This window comes from Anser cygnoides, chromosome 4, assembly GCF_040182565.1.
Source record: "Anser cygnoides isolate HZ-2024a breed goose chromosome 4, Taihu_goose_T2T_genome, whole genome shotgun sequence".
Classification (NCBI taxonomy): Eukaryota; Metazoa; Chordata; class Aves; order Anseriformes; family Anatidae; genus Anser; species Anser cygnoides.
In genome coordinates, this window is record NC_089876.1 from 54,415,499 (window position 1) to 54,433,981 (window position 18,483).

Consider the following 18,483-nt stretch of genomic DNA (forward strand, 5'->3'; position numbering starts at 1 on the left):
TATCACCTGATTAAATTTCTGTTCCATGGAGCTGTAGAAAGCAGAAAAATATGCATTCATTTTTTTGCTTGCTTTGCTTGAAAAGGGTGTTATTTTCTTCTAGCATTCACTTTTTAGTTTATTTCGTTAGCAGACTGTCATTTCCATTCCTAAAGTAGAGAACGTTTGCAATCATCAGTGCAATAAACACAAATTGAAGCTCAATGACCTAGACCACAAGTTTAGTCAGAAGAGTTTTAAAATCTACCCCAGGGCAGATGGAAAATGAAGGGGAAAGCAAAACAAAACAAAAACAAAAGCCAGAAAGCTGTCAGGGCATTCTCTAAATCTTTGACTTGTGAAATTTGATTTTTCCTTACTTCTGTAGGTAACAGGCTCTGCAGATGTGCAGAGGTCTTTCCTCTGTTCTTGTGAAGATACATGCATCGTGTACAGGAATATAATACTGATATATTCATTTAGGCTATATTTGACTTTGAGTATGGCGTCAAGAGTTGAGCTAAAATTAAATATTTAATTAGGGTAGGTGCAGTTGTCATGCTGGTGCATATGGCCAGTGCTCCATTGACTGTGGCAGGGTTTGGTTTGGGTTTGTCCAGCTGCCCACATTGCCCTTTGGAAGTAGGAGGAGGAAGAGAGAGTGCCTGGGGGGAGGTGAGCAGCCCCTTTGGGGAAAGGCATGTTGATACTGTGGTGTGGAGCTGGTCTCACTAGAAAACCAAAATAGATGCCTGTGCAGGTGGCCTTTGAAGAGGAGGAGTGTCACTGCAGTGGTGCATGCTTCACATCAGCATGGAGTCAGTGCAGGGAGTCTCAGGATGGTCCAGGCAAAGATATTCTGTAAGGTGGCCCCTGTTGGAAGCAGCAAGGATAAGTTGGTTTTAATACTTTGTACCAGGTGGCACATCAGTTCAGGAACTCTTGGCTCTGAAGAAGAAATGTTGGTCTATGTTGTCTACAAAGTAGCATAGAAGGCTGCTTACTATTGCCAAGGTAGTCCTTCTCCCATCCTGTTGAAGAGTGGATTCTCCCCAAATAATGTGCTTTCCTTACTGATCTATTATCCCAAAAAAATTCATTTTCATGCTTTGTTTAAAAATATTTTGTATTTTTCTGTAGGATTGCAAAGCAGTCCTACTGGACATTGGCTGCAAATTTAGTGAGTCTTAAACGGAAGTACTAAGTAACATGGTCTCTTATTTGATGAGGAATCATTCACAAGGAGTTTTCAGGTATGTTTCCTCCAGTCTGTACATAGAAGTTTGTAATTGTTTCTTCACCTAATTTCTTAAAGGCTGTTACCAACACATCCCAAGAAGTTGTTGGACAGCTGTTTTCAGCTGTGTCTCTTATCAAATGCATGTCTGGGTAATTGAAGCTTCCCATTCACACTGTCTGGCATTTGGTCTGCTTCTGTTAAATCATTTAAAAAGAAGCTCTCACTTATACTACTTTGTTTGGTGATCCTTAGTAGATCTTTATTATGGCTTGTATGTATGTATGTATTTACATAGGGCCAACCAAGCAGCCTTGATAGAACAAGCAAATACATAGTACATCTGTAAAACAGGCAAACATAACTTTATTTTCTGACTGCTTGCCAAGATAAAAAAGAGATTATCTTGGACATTATATTATTTTTTAAAAGCTGTATATTTTAAAATCTTTCCATCTGGAGAGAAAATAATAACAACAAGCAAACATCAACAACAAAAAACACTTAATCCAGTCTTACACTATAAATTATCCTTAAATATAAACTAATTTGAACGCTTTATTTTTCTGTGTAATACTTTATATAAAAAGAACATTTTCATACTGTAGTGGTGATGCTCAAGTAACACAGTTACTTCCTGAAATCCAGACAAATCAGAAGTTCTGTATTAGTATAATCTGTTAAGTGGAAAGCTTCATGGCTGTTGGTTTGATGATAAGCACATATTTCATGATTTAATCCTCATGTCTTAAAATTGCAACAACAAGTTATGTAATAAACTACTAAAGCTTGAGACTTCAAGGAAAGACTGAAATGTATTTTAGATAATTTATTCCTGCCACTATGCTTTCAACAAATGTTATTAATATAAGCATTACCTACATTGTTTCTTTTTATTGTCCTTTGCTTTTTCTCTAAAATCTAAATTCATTGTAATGAATTCATTATACAGAGATGTCAGAATTGGCTTTGGCTTTTCACATTTGCTAACAGGTAATGAACTAGAACAATTGACAATGTATGCAGATTTCTTACTGTGACGGCAGTTTCTTTAATTTGAACAGATGACCAAAGTACAGGGTCCATTAACATAACTGTAGATGGTGTGCAAGGAGTATTTAACAAGAGGAGTTTCTTATTATTTTTCCTTTTCCTTCTTTTGGCAAAAATAGATGTAATTTGATTTTGCAATTACTTTGACCCAAGAACAGTTCTTCAAGGACAGTGTTTTATTAACAGAAATCACTATATAGTCTTGACAACAAAATTTAGAAATACGACTTTTTCATATGGAATACATTTACTGATGTTAGATAATGATCATCTCACAAACCCCACATATAAATTCTTGATTGCATGACATTAGGAAAGACCAATTAAGAGAACATAGGGGTCAGATCCTGGCATGTGACACCACCTTGTAGATTTAATTCTGTAAGCAAAGACGACTAATTCATTTGTATCATTCCCAGACATTACTGTCCTCAATTTTTACCTGCGGTTGATCTTCATAATTTTCTATGTCCTTTTGATTTTTATGAAAGTATAAGGATTTTTGTCTCTTAATTCCATCTGTCCAATTTTAGCCTTTGAGATTAAGTACGCTTGTATAAATAGCAGTGAGAATATCTGGAGTCATATTTTGCACTTGTAGGGTAAAAACTTGGTGTGTGTCAGAGTTGCACGCTGCAATGATGGTATGTGTGGCTATTAAGATAATTTGTTGAGATCTGACAACATGATATAAAACAGGAAGATGTGGCCTGTGCTGTAAAACAGCTTGTAAGGGTTAATTGCTGCCTCTGGCTTAGAACGAATGCTAACAGGGGAAAAGAAAAAAACCCTGCAATTTGCAGTTTCTAGCTAAAAGTCTCCTTGGGTGGTAAATGTCAGAATTTTGTATAAGTGCTAGGGTAACAGAAAGGCAAATAGAGGGGAAAGGAAAGATGGGGGGGAAGGGGGGGGGGGCAGAGGGGAGGGAAGGACTGCAGAAATGGAGGAAAAAAAGAACTGGGGGAAAAAAAATCCCTGAAGGATTGTGGTGTTTCTGTGCCAAACCCTATATAGTACTTGCCTTGTTTCTAGGAGCCCTATATGATTTCTTGACCTCTTCCTTTAAGCTGTGATACTGTTTCCATTGACTTGACCTTTTTATAAGTTTAAGTAGGAAAGCAAAACAACAAAAACAGGTATATGTATTACAAGTAAATACATTTTATTCTCCATATTGCTAGTGCCACAGCTGCCATTCTCTCCATGTTAACCTCCGTGATCCTGACCTTTGGTGTCCCAAAAGAGAAAGAGCTAAAAAGGAAAGGGCATGGAGGGAGGAGTGTGGGAGTGTGTCCTTGATGTCCTTGTCCTTGGAGTCTGTCCTGCTGTCCTTGCTGCTATATGAGGATAAGGGAGAACATTGTGAAGTAAACCTGCAAGTCGTTAAAGGAGAACAAACTGGATGTCTTAAATTATTTCCTCTGTTAGCGAAGTACTGATGTCAAAAATCATGAAAGAGGGTCTAGTTCACTAACACAAGCATGAAACTTATGTCTGAAGGCATCCTGATAAAGGCTGGCTTTTTACAGCTCTTATAGTGTGCTATCTAGGAGAAAAATGGCCGTCTCTTTTGTAAACAGGCATAGTTGAAGACTGATAAACTATCTGTGTGAAACTGGAAGGAAAAAAAAAATCCATAAAATCACAATTTAAAATCCAGTCAATGGCTTGCCAAGCTAAATCTCCTTCCACTATTTTTCTCTCATTCCTTAGACCTATAATAAACTGTTTTTCTTCTCACATAAAATTTTGAAAGGTCTCTGTGCTCTACTCTTCGTCTTGCTTTCCAGAACATTTCTTTTTCATCTATTCCCAATTTCCAAGTTTCCTAGATATTCTGGAACAAAAAGTATTTCTACTTATTACAAGAAACCTAAAATTGTGTGCTATAGATGGAATGCCTCATTTAAAACTCCATCCTGTTCAAACACCTCATTTGGTTTAGTTAATGTGAGATTAAGTCCACAGTAGGGACAGGTGCTAACCATCCAAGTACTCAAACATTATGAATAAACTGAAAAAATTTAATAGGTCATCAAGATATAGTCTTTTCTACTCTTAACTCTGCCTTCTAGTTGTGAACAAATGGGGACTTAGGTAAATCTCTGGACTTCGTTGTAGTGTTAATAATCACTTGATAAGAGAACTGAAACTTTCTTCATTTCAGTAAAAAACAGCAATGAAATCATTAATAAAGTAGTCACAGTCAAAATTAATTCTGCAGAAAGATTGTGCATAGTATGATTCACCATAGTATATTTTTAGATCTAAATTTATCTCAAAATTAGTTTATTTTTGCAAACTGGCTATCAGATGCATTTCTTCTGAAAACATACTGTTTTCTGCATGATGAGGAAGGCAAAGATTTATCCCTGACATATTAATTAGAAGTAAACTAATAATAGGCGTTCTGTCATTTTATTAGGTTCTTGAGTGTACAGTGGTAAAACATATTACCAGTAAGCTAATAGTCTAGATGTGCTGTTCTCTATGCACTCTTTGCAAATACTTCTATCAATACTGCTCAAAAATATGAACTGTGATGCTCTACCATCCTTGATGAGATGAAATGGGGAAACAATGTTCTTTTTACTGAGATTTGCTGAGTCAGCTGCTTCAGTAAATCTTGGACTAGTCATTTGTTTTTGTTTTAATTTACTTTATAAATGTGAGACTCACATTTATGCTGGTAAATTGTTTCGATGAGCATTTACAAAAGCTTCATGGAAGCTCCGGTCTTGCTAATGATATTCTCATGAATGTAGAATTAAAAAAAAAAAAAGAGAGAGAGAGATGAATCCTTGATATTTTTATTTTTATTTTTTTTTAAGTGTTAGGAGCTGTAATAATTGCTTATCTTAGCCCAAAGTAAAAACAATTAAATCCAGAGCTTATGTTCACAGAAGGTGAAACAGTTGCACTGCTGGTGGTAATGGGAATTATGCTGTCAACAAACTAAGGACAGATAGCAGTATTTATGCATGAAACCAAGCTTTCATTTTTCCAGGTCTTTATTCTGTGCATAATCACAGAAGGTCTGTTGTCAGGAGATTACAGAACTCTGTAAATGAAGCTCGAGAGCATGCCAAAAAATTGCCATCTCTATACCAACTGTTAAAGGAAGTTTAAGGTAGCTTGTCTTGCATAATTTCCAGAAATGAAATGAACATTGTCTTTGATAATCGTACGAAAGGCTGTTAAGCCAATTGGAAGAAGATTTGCTAGAAAATATGATTGGACTGCTAATTTATTATCAGATTAATCTGTAAACTACATCCAATGGAAGTGATCGATCTACCTTCTAATTTTTTTGAAGTGAACTTCATCATGAAGCATGTGATGGTAGTGTGAGATGGTGTAGTGAAACTATGAAATCTTTTTTTTTTTTTAATAGGGAGATACTAGACCAGCCCTACCAAAGTGCACTGCACAGAATTGAGTCATGATGGTAATTAACAAACTCAGCAGCTAAGTGTGCTGCCATCAATCATCCTAAAGAATTAAAGAAAAATCAATTAACAATTTAATTAAAAGTCATTTGATGACCTCAGTTATTCTGTTTAAATAAGATCATCATTTCACTTCCCAGTTTAGAATTCAGACCAATTATTTAATTAAAATGCCAATGAAACATTGACCTAGTGAAACCTTTATTCTAGGTGTTTTAAATATAGATTATCAAATTATCTTAGCAACTGCATATTCCATTAGATAAGAACAGCGGTGTTCCTTTTAAATTATGAAAGAGATTTTTCTAAATATGCTGTAATTTAGAGGTGTTTTCTGGCAGAAGGGCACACTCAGGCTATTTTTATGTGCTGTTCCTCAAATTTTGAGCTGTTTTTGAGTGTTGTTTTTTTTTTTTAACTCTTTAGTTTTAGTTTAGTTTTAGTTTAGTTTAGTTTAAATCTAGTTGCCTACAGTTCTTGTTGTTCTATTTATTTCACTTTCCTCTGATAAGAAAGCATACTGGAAGTCAGTTACTGTTTTTGTTGATCCTTTTCCAAATGTCTTTGCTGCTCTAGTTTGTCACCTTCTTTCCTGATATACAAGAGACATCTCAGTCCTTGACTGAATTCTCTCTCTTATCTATGGGAACTTCTCTTTTTACGAATGGAGATTTTGGCTTGGCAAGACACTGTTAATGCTCAGCTCAGTCATCTAGAAATGTTTTTTCTTAAATGCAAATTGATTGACTTTTTGTTAGACTATTGTACTCTCGAATCAGTGTACATTAGTCATCTACTGTGGTTTTGCTTGATTAGTGTTTAATTTTCAATCAAATATATATATTTTAAATTTCATTAGAGGTTTGTAAAAACTTCCTTTTGCACTTCCATCTCTCAATAATTTCTGCTATTGAAGTTAAAGAAAATTAAAAAAAAAAATGTATAAAGAAACATTGAAACTTCCATATTCCTTCAATGCTGAGTAAACAAAGTGAAGGAGAAAAATACAGAATATAAAAAAAGACAGTATATCAGCAGTGCTGTCTCCCTGCTGGCACAGGTATGGCAGTGGGGCACCTGATGGGAGGGATGTGTTTACCTGCCCTGGCGTGCACACAAAGATCATCTGTAATGATGCACTTGTATTTTGTGTTGTTTTGAAGAACAAGAATCTGATAACAGAGTACTATCAGCATTATTACCAGTTGTCATGGATGTGAAAAGAGGAATTTGATCTTAATAATTTACTAAGTATCACTTGGCACTACGACAAGCACAAACATCCAGCAGAAATGGGGCATCCAGGCTAACAGCAGGTAGTTAACGTGGGTATTTGCTGCTAGGAAATGTCTTACAGAGCTTTGAGCAATTGATATGCATTTCCTTTCAGTAAAATACAGGCTATCTTCCTTCATGTGCATATGTTGAAATACTCTTAAATGTTCCCAGGGCCCTGCCCATCAACATTTGTATATGGGGTAGGGAAAAGAACATTTGGTAAACTTGGGATTGGGATCATCTCTAAGTGTCCTTTAATACCAGTGAATTCAGTATTGCTTTTGGCAGTAGTCACCAGTAGGACATTGGGCTACATGAAGCAGGGCAAATCAGTGGTACAAATAAATTTTCAAGTTTAGCGCACCGTCTTTCTATCTGCTGAAGGTAGCAGAAGTATGCAGTATTTGTACACAGCTCCTGTATTCAGAGGAACTCTGTAGATAGAACACAGCTTGGCACAACGTCAGTTTTATAACTCCCTTTCCTGCCACAAGGAACCACTGATTTTTATTTTTATTTTTTTTCAGATTTCCATTGCAAATCTAGCTTGAACTATTTCACAAAGCTCTAAAAGCACCAACTGGTATCTGTGAGGACTTATGCTAGAAATTGAATAATTTGAGGAAAGTGTTAGTGTTTTGTTATATGAAAGTTATTCATTAAACTGACTTTTTAGTTTAGACTTAAAAAGCAGAAAGATACATAATGTAATATCTTAGCAACTGAAGTATTGAAGGTCACATTAAATATTTACGGTGAACAAATTAAAGTATTACTGAATGAGACTTTGGGGACTGGGAATCTTCATCCTTCAATGCTTGAAAGCAAGCTTAAAATCCAGAGCTCTATTCTTACCTTGCATTTGTATATAAAATACAATAGACATCTGATGATTATATAGCCAAAGAGCTAACTATTATATAGAAATATTTTTTTTTTACAGAAATCAATAGAAGTGTGTAATTTATGTGAAGAGCTGATTTATAAATAGTGACTGTATATACATAGTGCATTGAGTAGATTTAATGCAGAGCACATAAGGTACCTGTGCCATGGCAGATTCAGTACTTAAAGTGAGTTGACTTTACAACTTGATGTCCTAACACGTAGTATATGTAGTTTTAATGTACTAAAATATACTTCAAATGTGATTTAATTAGTTGTCATGTCAGGTGGAACATTTTACATCCACTTGTTTATCAGTATGTCTTCTGGATACGCTCACCGTTGAACGCTTTCAAACATCTTGTTTCTCTTAAGCAATCAGAGTCAGCCGTTATATGTCCATTTTTATTTCATGTGAAGACCTTTATATTGCACCCTGTCATTATATGCAACTCCACAATTCATTTTATAACACTCAACTAAAAGACTGCATCTTGCAATTTTCTGCACTAATCCAAAATGGTGTACTGCATGATTTAATAGACCAGGTCATGAGCCAGGCTTGGTTCTGATAACTGGAGTTTATTTATACTGCTTCATTTTTTTTTCTTTTTCCTATAAATATGATGATTTTGTGATTCCTCATTTACATCTTGACTGAAATTTTAAGTTAAAAGCTAGACTTACTGTAAGAGTACCAAATCATTTTTTTTCTGATTTTTTAAACTAATTCTATCCTACCTAGATGATTGATATGGGGTTGGGGAGGTTTCTGTTTATTTTTATTTTTTCTGTATAAACCTTAAGTTGCAGAAACAAACATCTGTCTGTGTTAGATTGGACTAAAAATGCCTTTTTAAAGTGTTGTATATGATTTTTATAATGGTAGTTTTGTGTTTATTTATTTATTGGTCCTAAATATCTTTTTACAGGCACTATTTTTTATGTTTTCCTTTTTTTTTCCTGTTAGTTTTATGTTAATTCTTGCATACTGAATTCCACAAAAAATTGAAATCAGGATAGGCTCTCCTGGCAGTGACACCAATATGACTAAAGACTGCAATTTACTATCAGTTCTTTTGATGATAAATGAGCTTGACTAGGTCCTTTATCATTTAGACCCAAAACAGTGTTGCAAGGAAAATATAGCAATCATTTATTTTCATCATTGGAAGAAAAAAATTTCCTCTTGATGTATGTTGAGCATACATCTGAAAAAAAATTTTTGCTGATGTCCTATTATTTTTTTTTCAAGCAGATGTTATGTATGTTTCTTTAGTTACCATAAATTAAATAGACAAAGATTTATTTGGGTAGATAAATACTGTTCCTCCATCAGTACCATCTCGTGTAGTATTTACACTATGACACGCGGTCCTATCTCAGCCCCATTTCCTTGCCCCATTTACTCCTAGTCTGAGGCAGTTTGTGTACTCCTGCTCAAAAAGTTGTAAAATTTGATATATTTTCTTCCTGAACAAGTTTAGTAATCCTAAGAGCAGTTGTAAATACCCTGTTTGCAGCTTCTTTAAATTTCCATGATTATTTACTGTTCGTAATTTTGGTATATGTGACTCTGAGTATAATATTCCTCCTTTCTCCTGAAAGGAATGCAGTCTCTCTTAAACCTTATCCAAATACAAGGTTTTCCAAGTCTTAGCTTCACATGGCTCACAATTTTGTGTGTTTTTTTTTCTTCTTCAAGAAACTATAGATTTATGTACCTAAGTGAAAAGCAGGGTTTTCACAAAACTAGGTGATTCTAGGAGCCAGGGGTTTCAGAAGAACATATTGATACTGTTGTATTGTTAATAAGAATAATTAAAATGTTAGTAACGAATATTTCTATGTCATTTCCTCAGTAACTTTTTCTTTCACTTCTAATGGAGTCTGCATAAAGCTCCTTTTGTTTTGAGCTTGAAAGTAGCCATTTATGCATATTCATATTGTTCTCCATCATCTTATTATCATATGAAAAAAGGCTTTTTGTTTGTTACATGGTCTTTTACTGTACTTTGGATTCCTTTTACCACAGCTGTAAATGTGTTTTTTAAAGTATTTTAGCATATATTTTCTGTGACAGATATAATATTGTATGAAATTTTATTGTCCTCTTTAAGATAGTGTAGACATCTTGTTAAGTGTAGTAAATTGTTTTAATGCATGGTAATGACTATTAAGAATGATATAGGAACATAAAGCAACAGGAACCTATATTTATAGTGGAAAGTTTGCTGATAATTATCTTTCACACTGCATGATGAATATTTCAGTATGTAAGTGATGGCAATTTATCAGTGATAAATCTCACAGGTATGATAAAGGCCAAGAGCAAAACTTTTGCATCATAAGCTGTTGTTCTTCGCTGCTACAGCTATGTGTAAAGGCAGCCCAGAAAACAAGGATTTCTTTATAATGGCACCTGAAGTTTCACAGCATGATTTTTTTTGGCGTTTCATTTCCTTAACAGGCCATACAAGAGACAGTTTATCCTGCTTCAGCCTTATGTTGATATCATTAGTGTTGCCAAACAGTGGCAAAGTTAACTGAGTGGTAGTTTTTACTTTCAACGTGGAATGAAAGAGGAGTGACAAGAAGTTTCCCTTTCCACTGCAGTTTTCCTAGAGATGCATGTGAATTTGATTAGTCTGAATCTTCATGATATGCTTTTTGTACCATGCTACATGTAAGTTACTCTGCATGAAAATCTGGTCATGTGTAAAGAATATTTATTTAAGTAGAACTTTTCTGGATGAAATTGTGACCTTGAAAATTTCTAGAACCAGTAGAACATGGCTACACAAAGGCCATTGCTTCTGCCATTAATCATAATAGACTGTGCCTACAGCTATTGTTGGCTTTTCAAAGTGAATTATTAAAGATATAGGAACATGAGAAGTATTTATTGCAGATCATTTTATCAAGCCAAAAGGGCAGGAGTCATTTTGTACAGACTACAGAAAAAGGGTTGTTTTTCCTGTCTGCGTTTACAGTAGGCCTATAACTTCTTGCTTTTAGTATATGTCAGCTTAAAGTCAATGTACTGTTTAAGAAATAAGGATTTTATAAGCCAACTGCTAAATGTTTGTGTCTTTATTCACAAAGGTATCTTCAGAGTCTTTTATTCCAATGAATGCAAGCTATGTCAGCTGAAATCTCCCTGTATGTTTGAGCTCTCTATTCTTGTATTTCTCTGTATTTTTGGAAGTGTGCAGAATGACATCACAAACTCCTGCAGCTATTTGTTAGATAAAGAAATGAATGCTGCCTGTTTATCTTAATTAAATCCTCACTGATGAAATGATGTATTGATTTATAGCTCACAGACATGCCAGGAGCATGGAGTTTCAGGCTGAAATGACAATACTGAAAGTATTTAAAAAAAAAAAAAAAAAAGAATAGTAATATTGCTCTCCAAAAAAGGCTCATTATTTTTTTTCTGATGGGTTTAATTAGTTGAACCCAGAAGGGGAAAAATCCTGTATAATCAGCAGTCATAATAAGTTTTAATTTATCTGTTAAATTTATCATTTAAATGATGGATAAACATGGATATTGAAGAACTTCTGAGGCAGGTTAATGTGGCCCCTGAATAAGACATGCACAAGTCACTGAGCAGGTGGATAGGATTTTCCAAGGTAAGGCAGCTATGAGCATTTTAAACTGCTCACGATGGAGTTGCATGGCCAGGGCCATTCACAATGGAGCACTGCTATATGGGATTGACTAACAGGGCTTCCTATGAAATGCTGGCTTGTTTCATATATGTCTGAAGATGATTATTGGCTTATTCAGACTCAGGTGCTTCAGAGTTAGGCTCTGTACAAGTGTGTTGTGGGGCAAAGGGAAGGCCAATTCCTTTAGAGAGCTCCAGAACAGGGTGGTACCACAGGTACAAGTTGATTCGTACAAGTAAGCCTAGAGAAATGCAGGAAGCCATCACCATGGATGATACCCTGTGTTTCTGTTTATTTGAGTTTGGGGAGTCCAGACGTAAATGAATGCAAGTTCTAGCTACATCAGTCCTTTGTGCATCCATTGAATGTGCTCAGATGGCCTGCAACTGACACTATTTTAATTTCAAAAAAAAAAAAACAAAACCCTTTTTTCTGGATATTTATATATCTCATCTTCTTTATTGGTTGGTTACATGCCATAATTAGATAGTATTATAGTTAGTCAATGCTGTTATGAGGTTATGTATGCAGATGTTCCCCAGAACATATTTATAAGGCACTTTTTTGAATTTCGAATCAGAACTTTTTAAAACTTATTGTATCTGCTAGACAAAATCAGTTGCATAATTGCTCACAGGTGATGTGTGTACAAAGATGCACCAAGCATTTGACATTGCAGAGAAAGATGGGGCCAAGGTCGCATTTGGCAAATGAAGTTTAAAGAAATTTTCTTTCACAACTTTATTCAGTCATCTGAAACTTGCTGCTCAGGTCAACATGCAGACTTCAAGTGAGAACACATCTCATGTTTGGAAGTAACGCTGACAAAGAACACTATAGAACTAGTAGTACTCAGCAATACAGCAGCACTGTGCTTTACCAGGTTCTTTGCTTTCGCTGCGGTAGGATAGAGCTTGATTTTGAAGACTTCATTATGTGCAGTGGCTTACAGAAGTTCAGTTTCCTTTGTAAAAATATCTTCACTCCCAATATTTGGCTGGCTTAGGAAGTTTCTTTTCACGCAGTATGAAATTGAAGCTCATTCTCTGGAATGATGCTTGTAAAGTATAACATGAAAAGCAGATCCCCCTGACCCAACAACTTGAAATCTTTATTTCCTTTCTTTTCAAAGTGGTAATTTATATGTAAGATGCTGTAAACAGATATTTACATTGGACATAATAACTTGTAGATTTTTCTTTATCTGAAAAACCAATGAAGCATTGGCCAGATAAGCTGCTAAATCCTCTTATGGATAAACATGATTTAAATTACTTCATATCCTCCTCTGAGAAGAAAAATCAGGAGCATGAATTTATTTGGACCTCAAGAGGCCTGAAATGAAGCATTGCAATACTGACACAAAAAGGAGATAACAGTGATTTTATTTTAAATCAATAGTATTTTAAGTTGAATTTCGACAGTTTTTCTATATTTTAGCTTTTGGTATTGTTCCAGGCTTCCTGTGAATCCTATTACTTATTGAGGACAGTGTAAAAAGTTGGATGAAAAATCAGAGTGCTGTTTTTATGAGGGCTAAAAAACAGAGGAACATTAGTGAACATTAGTTTCTTGCACAGTATTATCTTAGGATCCCCTTCTCCTAAGTACATAAGGAGTATAATTACACAGAAGTACACTAAGTTTGCAACAGACTCCAGAGCTTCATCAGAATATTTTTTCTCATGACCTAACCATGTTTCTTGCTGTAGTTAAAGGCCATTTCTTGTTGACGTGTTCATCAAAGATTCTGCTTTACATTCTGCTTTACATAGTTGTAAATTGCTATCAAGTCACACCTTAGTCCTGGGAATAATGGCAGCCTTTGTTAGTGTTTTAGGTTTAAGTAAGTAAATCTAGAATATGTAAACTGTGAGGCCAGCCTGGCCATGGACAGCGGGCCCCATAGAGTAGGGTTCTGTTGCTCTCAGGGCCAGGCACATGCATTTAATGCATTTAAATGTAAATCCGAAGAATCCTGGTAGATTTAAGATATAGTAAATGCGTGAATGATAAAGTAGACATCCAGTTTGTTAGCAAATTGCTTGCATTAAAGTTCCTATTATTGTGTTTAACTCACGTTATGGAATGGGTGACAGGTTTAGTTGCATAATCCAGGCAAGGTCAGTTCTTATGGTTTGTGTATTCTTAAAATCTCAGGAAAAGTGTTGCATTCCTGAAAGACTTTGCCAGTTGAAGAACAGTAAGTATGTTGTGTTATGAGAATTTGTATTTTCTGATAATTTTGCCCATCATGAAAGGGAGAATTGAAACATAGACAAAGTTGAATCTGAAATTCAATAGATTAAACTAAAAACATCCCCTCCTATTCTTGTATTCTGTGACAGATTTTAACCGTAAGGAAAATGTAGGATTTTTTACAACAAACCAAATGACTTTGGCTATGAGTAGATATGAAGAACAACTGCATTAGAATGCTCTCTCAGCAGAGAATTTCATTATAAGTAAAAATATCCACTTGTTTTAGATAAGTATATATATCAATATTAACAGGCATTTAAAATCTTGACTATAATATGTTTCATAAAGATCTTTCAGCCAAAGAAGGAAGAATGTCAACCACTAGTAATGCTTTTGAAGCAAAGTAATACAGAAAATATAGTATAGTACTCCCAGAAGATGAAGGTGTGAGTTTTCCCATACATCATCTTAATGGCAACATTTTCTACAAAATGACATGGGGCACTCCTTTCATATTTCATGACTTCTATTTGCCCAGCTTCAAAATGCCAAATGTGCCAGTGAACAACACTTTAATATTCATGGGTTTCTGGGATGGCTTTGACAGTTGTCAGATAGAAAAATGGCTTAATCAGAAGGAATCTAACTTGTGATTTCTTCTTCATACCCAGCCACATACACAAACATGCAACATGTATCTCCACATTTGTCTTTCACAAAAAATATATAATTCGTGAGAGCATTTTTTCCCCATTACACTTGACTATGTTGATCTAAAATACATTTCCATTTATTAAAATTCATTTACTAGAATAGCACCTTAAGCTTTGTAGTGGAAAATCTAGCATTCAGGAAAAATAATAATCCTGATCAGTACTTAAACTCATGTCTTCAAATGTAAATATGATTAAAATAGCATGAATATTAGTTAATGTCATCAAAGAGAAAAATATAAAACTAAACTACAGGCAACCATTTTCCAGACATTTGAGATATTTGTGTAAGAAACAGATTTTTTTAAGAGATTCGAGAAGAAGCCAGACTGTTTTGAAACAACAAGGATTCAGGTGGGGATCATGTTCATACGAAATTATCAACAGTGGGAGGGTAAACTAACACAAAGACTTCAGAAGGTAATTGGAGCAGTCTGTAAGGCAAATTTAAGGTAGTGGCAGAGTGTGTTGTTTTGCCAGTTTTGAGAGGAGGAGATAGTGTGGAATATAAGAAATATCTTGGATGAAGCCCTGCACAGGGCTTCTTGTTTTACTATTTTTTTTCTTTGTAACATTTCATATACTTCCAATTAAGAGACTACTGGTATGAAAACAAGAAAAACACATCTTATACCAATTCTATGCTGTTCATCTGCTACTCTGTAAAAATGGGATGGTGATCAGAATATAAGCATGTGCTTTAAAGAAAGTATCTTGTTTGGACCACACCAAAGGTCCTTGTTTTTAACTAGATAAGAAAATGTAGGAAGTAAAGCATTTTTAAGGTAAACATGATAAAAGCACGTTATTAAGACAGGTATATTTGAAATCTATATAGATTTTTATTGTGATTCAAGCTCTGGCTTTAGCAAAGCTTAAAGCAAACTGAAAAGTCATTTTTTTATGATTAATTTAATGTTAATTACAATGTCAGATTCAAATGTGAACAGGATTTATATCACTGGAATTTCATGAGTTCCACTGTCCTTCCAGCTCAAAGTAATAGCTAACTATTTCAGGCTGTCACAATCAATGGAATTTCTTCTCTGTGTCTGAACCATAATTGAAAGAGTGCATTTTTTCAGTTTTTCTCAATCAGAAATAAAATCCCAAGGCCGAGTGCAGATTTTGTGATTCAAATTTGCATTAATGATAAATACGTACATAAATTTTAAAGTAAGTTTCAACCCAGGTTGTGATTTAATTTCACCAGCGGCTCTGACAGTGTACTGGGGATTTGCAGAAGCTTTTATTCTCTTCTCTTTTCTTCAGTGCTTGATTTGGTCCTCATATCATGTGTTGTAGAACTTCTGAGGTGTTCTGTGAAGTCGTGTCATGTGTAAACTGCAGTTGCTGGACATTGTAGGTGAATTGCAAAATGAGGCATTCTTACCAGTTCTTGACCAAAATTATTTTCCCCACTAAATTCACAATGAAATTTCCATAGTCAAAAATTGGTTGTTATACTGACATATGAATATCAGTAGTAGTAGTAGTAGAGGACATCACTTTACTTCCTGAAATCTGAAGATAAAGTCATTATTTAGAGTTTATCATTTCTTGTCCCTTGCTGTTGCATAAACATTAGTAGAGCCTGACCAGTGGAGGTGTGCAAGTGTGGATGAGTAAGTGCTTTGCTGTGCTGAGTAGTCACGTAGCTCGGAGAGTCGCTCTGCAGAGCTAACTTCATGCCAGGCCCATTTCAGAAAAATGAATAAACATTTTCTTCAGTCCATTTCTAGTCAGGGAAGCACTTAAACACTTGTTTGAAATATGTATCTAATTTCCTTAGTATTCAATGAAGAGGAATAGTGTCTGAATTAATTCTTGAACTCTGTGAACACAAGGTTTAGACCTGATATGAAGGAGGATCAGTTCTGTCCTTTCTCTTCAATGGCAAAATTTGTAAAAGCATCTGATCTTTTGATTATACAACCTGTGAACTCTGTGGCAGTGGTGGTTCATCTGCCCTTACAGTAATTCAGGCTTGTCTGAGTTACTTCCCAGTAATCAACTGGGATTCTAGTTGCTTTAAGATTCTAATATATGTTTTTGCAGCTTTTAGAAACATTTTGCTTTTTTTTGATTGTGCTTCTTTGCTTTAAAAATTATTCTTGGAAGAAAGATATTTATTTTGTTACGGACATATGTTTTACCACAAGGGAGAACCTTTACTGACTGTATCCATTATGGTCAGTATGACAGATAATTAAACCTTGAGAGAGAGAGACAGTGGAGAATTAATTGTTTTTATTAAGAAATGAACATGAAAACTCATAAATAACAATGAAAGTAGCCACAAACTGTTACTGTACTGACTTATTGTTTTCATTCATCAATAATTATTATTATTTCTGGACTTAGATACTCGTCCCCTAAACACCTTTGTGCCTGTGTAGATAAATTCAAATGAACTTCCATTAACTTCAAGAAGAGTTCACATAAAATTATATATGCATAAGCTTTGCAGAAGTGCCATTTCAGGTTATTAATATTCTAGATAGAAACCAGAGAATTAACTTCCACCTGGCATTAACTGAAATAAAGCCATAGCTTTCACTGCAATTTAAGTGATTTATATCAGCTGATTTTTTTCCTTAGAAGTTTTTAGGTATGATGATTATCGAAATTTGCATTTAGGCAATCAGTATTAGCAGTATTCAAGAACAACTTTGCAGTACAGAGATGGGAAGTTGAGCAGATTGTAGAGATACTGAGGTTACTTATTTATCTTAGGATCCCAAGTAAAGAAGTATTTCCCTGCCTTTTTCAGAAAGCACAGTATTGTGTTACATAAGTAATATAGTACATTCCAGAATAATATATTAAACCTCAAAAAAAATTGGAATTCAGTACTTACTGTTTTCTGATGTGAGACGATCAAGACATTTTTCAGTGCTGTGGCACTTTTAAATAAGGAATACTAATCAGACTCTTTCATCATCTGGATGAGGAATAGGTCACTAGAGAATATAACATTTTCGGGTGACATGCCATTATACAACAGGGACATCTGTGAGAAATTCTTTGACATGGCAGTATTTCTTAACATGATTTGCCCTGAGCTGGAGTCAAATTTATTGTAATCCTGCACAGCTAGTAAATCTACCCGTCAGTTATATCAGTAAAGCTACCTTTCCCCAGATGTCTGTCAGTAAATCCTTTATTGTATTTATTGATTGAGCCTCAGATTATTTCAACCCTGGCCTTCAGTTCCTGATAAAAGAATAGAGAGAACTTTTCTCTTCCTCAAAAAAAAAAAAAAAAAGATGAAAAGTACGATGAAAAAATCTACATACTGTTCACGTGACTTGTCCTTGATGTAATTAATCTTTTTTAATTCTTATGTGAATAAAGTTTAGCAAAACCTGGATGTTTGTCGTATATTTACGAATACTTTTATTAAAAGAAGTAATAGACTTCAGTGGGAAACGTTGAACTTTAAAATATAATGTTATGTTCCACTTAGAGCATACTTAATGCATGTTCAGAAAACAGCATAAAAGTGAGAGAAGGAAAGATTGCACTTGCTGTTCTGAGGGGATGTATATTCTAAAAGGAAGTGAAAGTAGTGTGAAATAGACTGGACTGTTGCTTATTTTCAATTAACTATAAACTAATTTCTATCAAGACTGGGTTACAGTAATTAGGGAAAACTATCAAGGAAAAAAGGCTGCATCAGTAAAAAAAAAATAAATAATATATATATGTATATATAAAGGCCTAACTTTCAGAGCAGTTGCTCAAAACAGTAACATTTTCAGAGTAATGTACATTTCCCACAGCTATGTTATTTTCCAGCAAGATTCTGTGATTCTTCATACAATAGTACATTGCAGACATGCTCAAGACTGGTATTGTAGTATTTTGAACAGATCCCAAATTTTAGCTTATTTTCCAGTGAAGTACAATTCATGAAAGGAGGTGATATATTTTTTTTTTTCAATGACAGGCAGTGGAATTCATGTGTAAATATTCTTGGCTCATGTGTAGAAAGTGTTGCTTTCAAT

The 18,483-nt window shown here is 34.6% G+C and overlaps 1 protein-coding gene across 9 annotated transcripts in view; it reads left to right on the top strand.

Moving 5' to 3' along the window:
• GALNTL6 (polypeptide N-acetylgalactosaminyltransferase like 6) overlaps nucleotides 1–18,483 on the top strand; it is a 497,378-nt gene that overhangs the window by 106,969 nt on the left and 371,926 nt on the right. Inside the window, exon 1 of one of the 9 annotated variants that reach the window (XM_066996160.1) lies at nucleotides 1,136–1,232. The exons of the other annotated variants lie outside the window; for them this stretch is intronic. The gene's annotated coding sequence lies outside the window, so the exon portion shown is untranslated. Of the gene's footprint in view, nucleotides 1–1,135; nucleotides 1,233–18,483 lie in introns of those variants that run through there. 9 annotated transcript variants of the gene reach the window in all.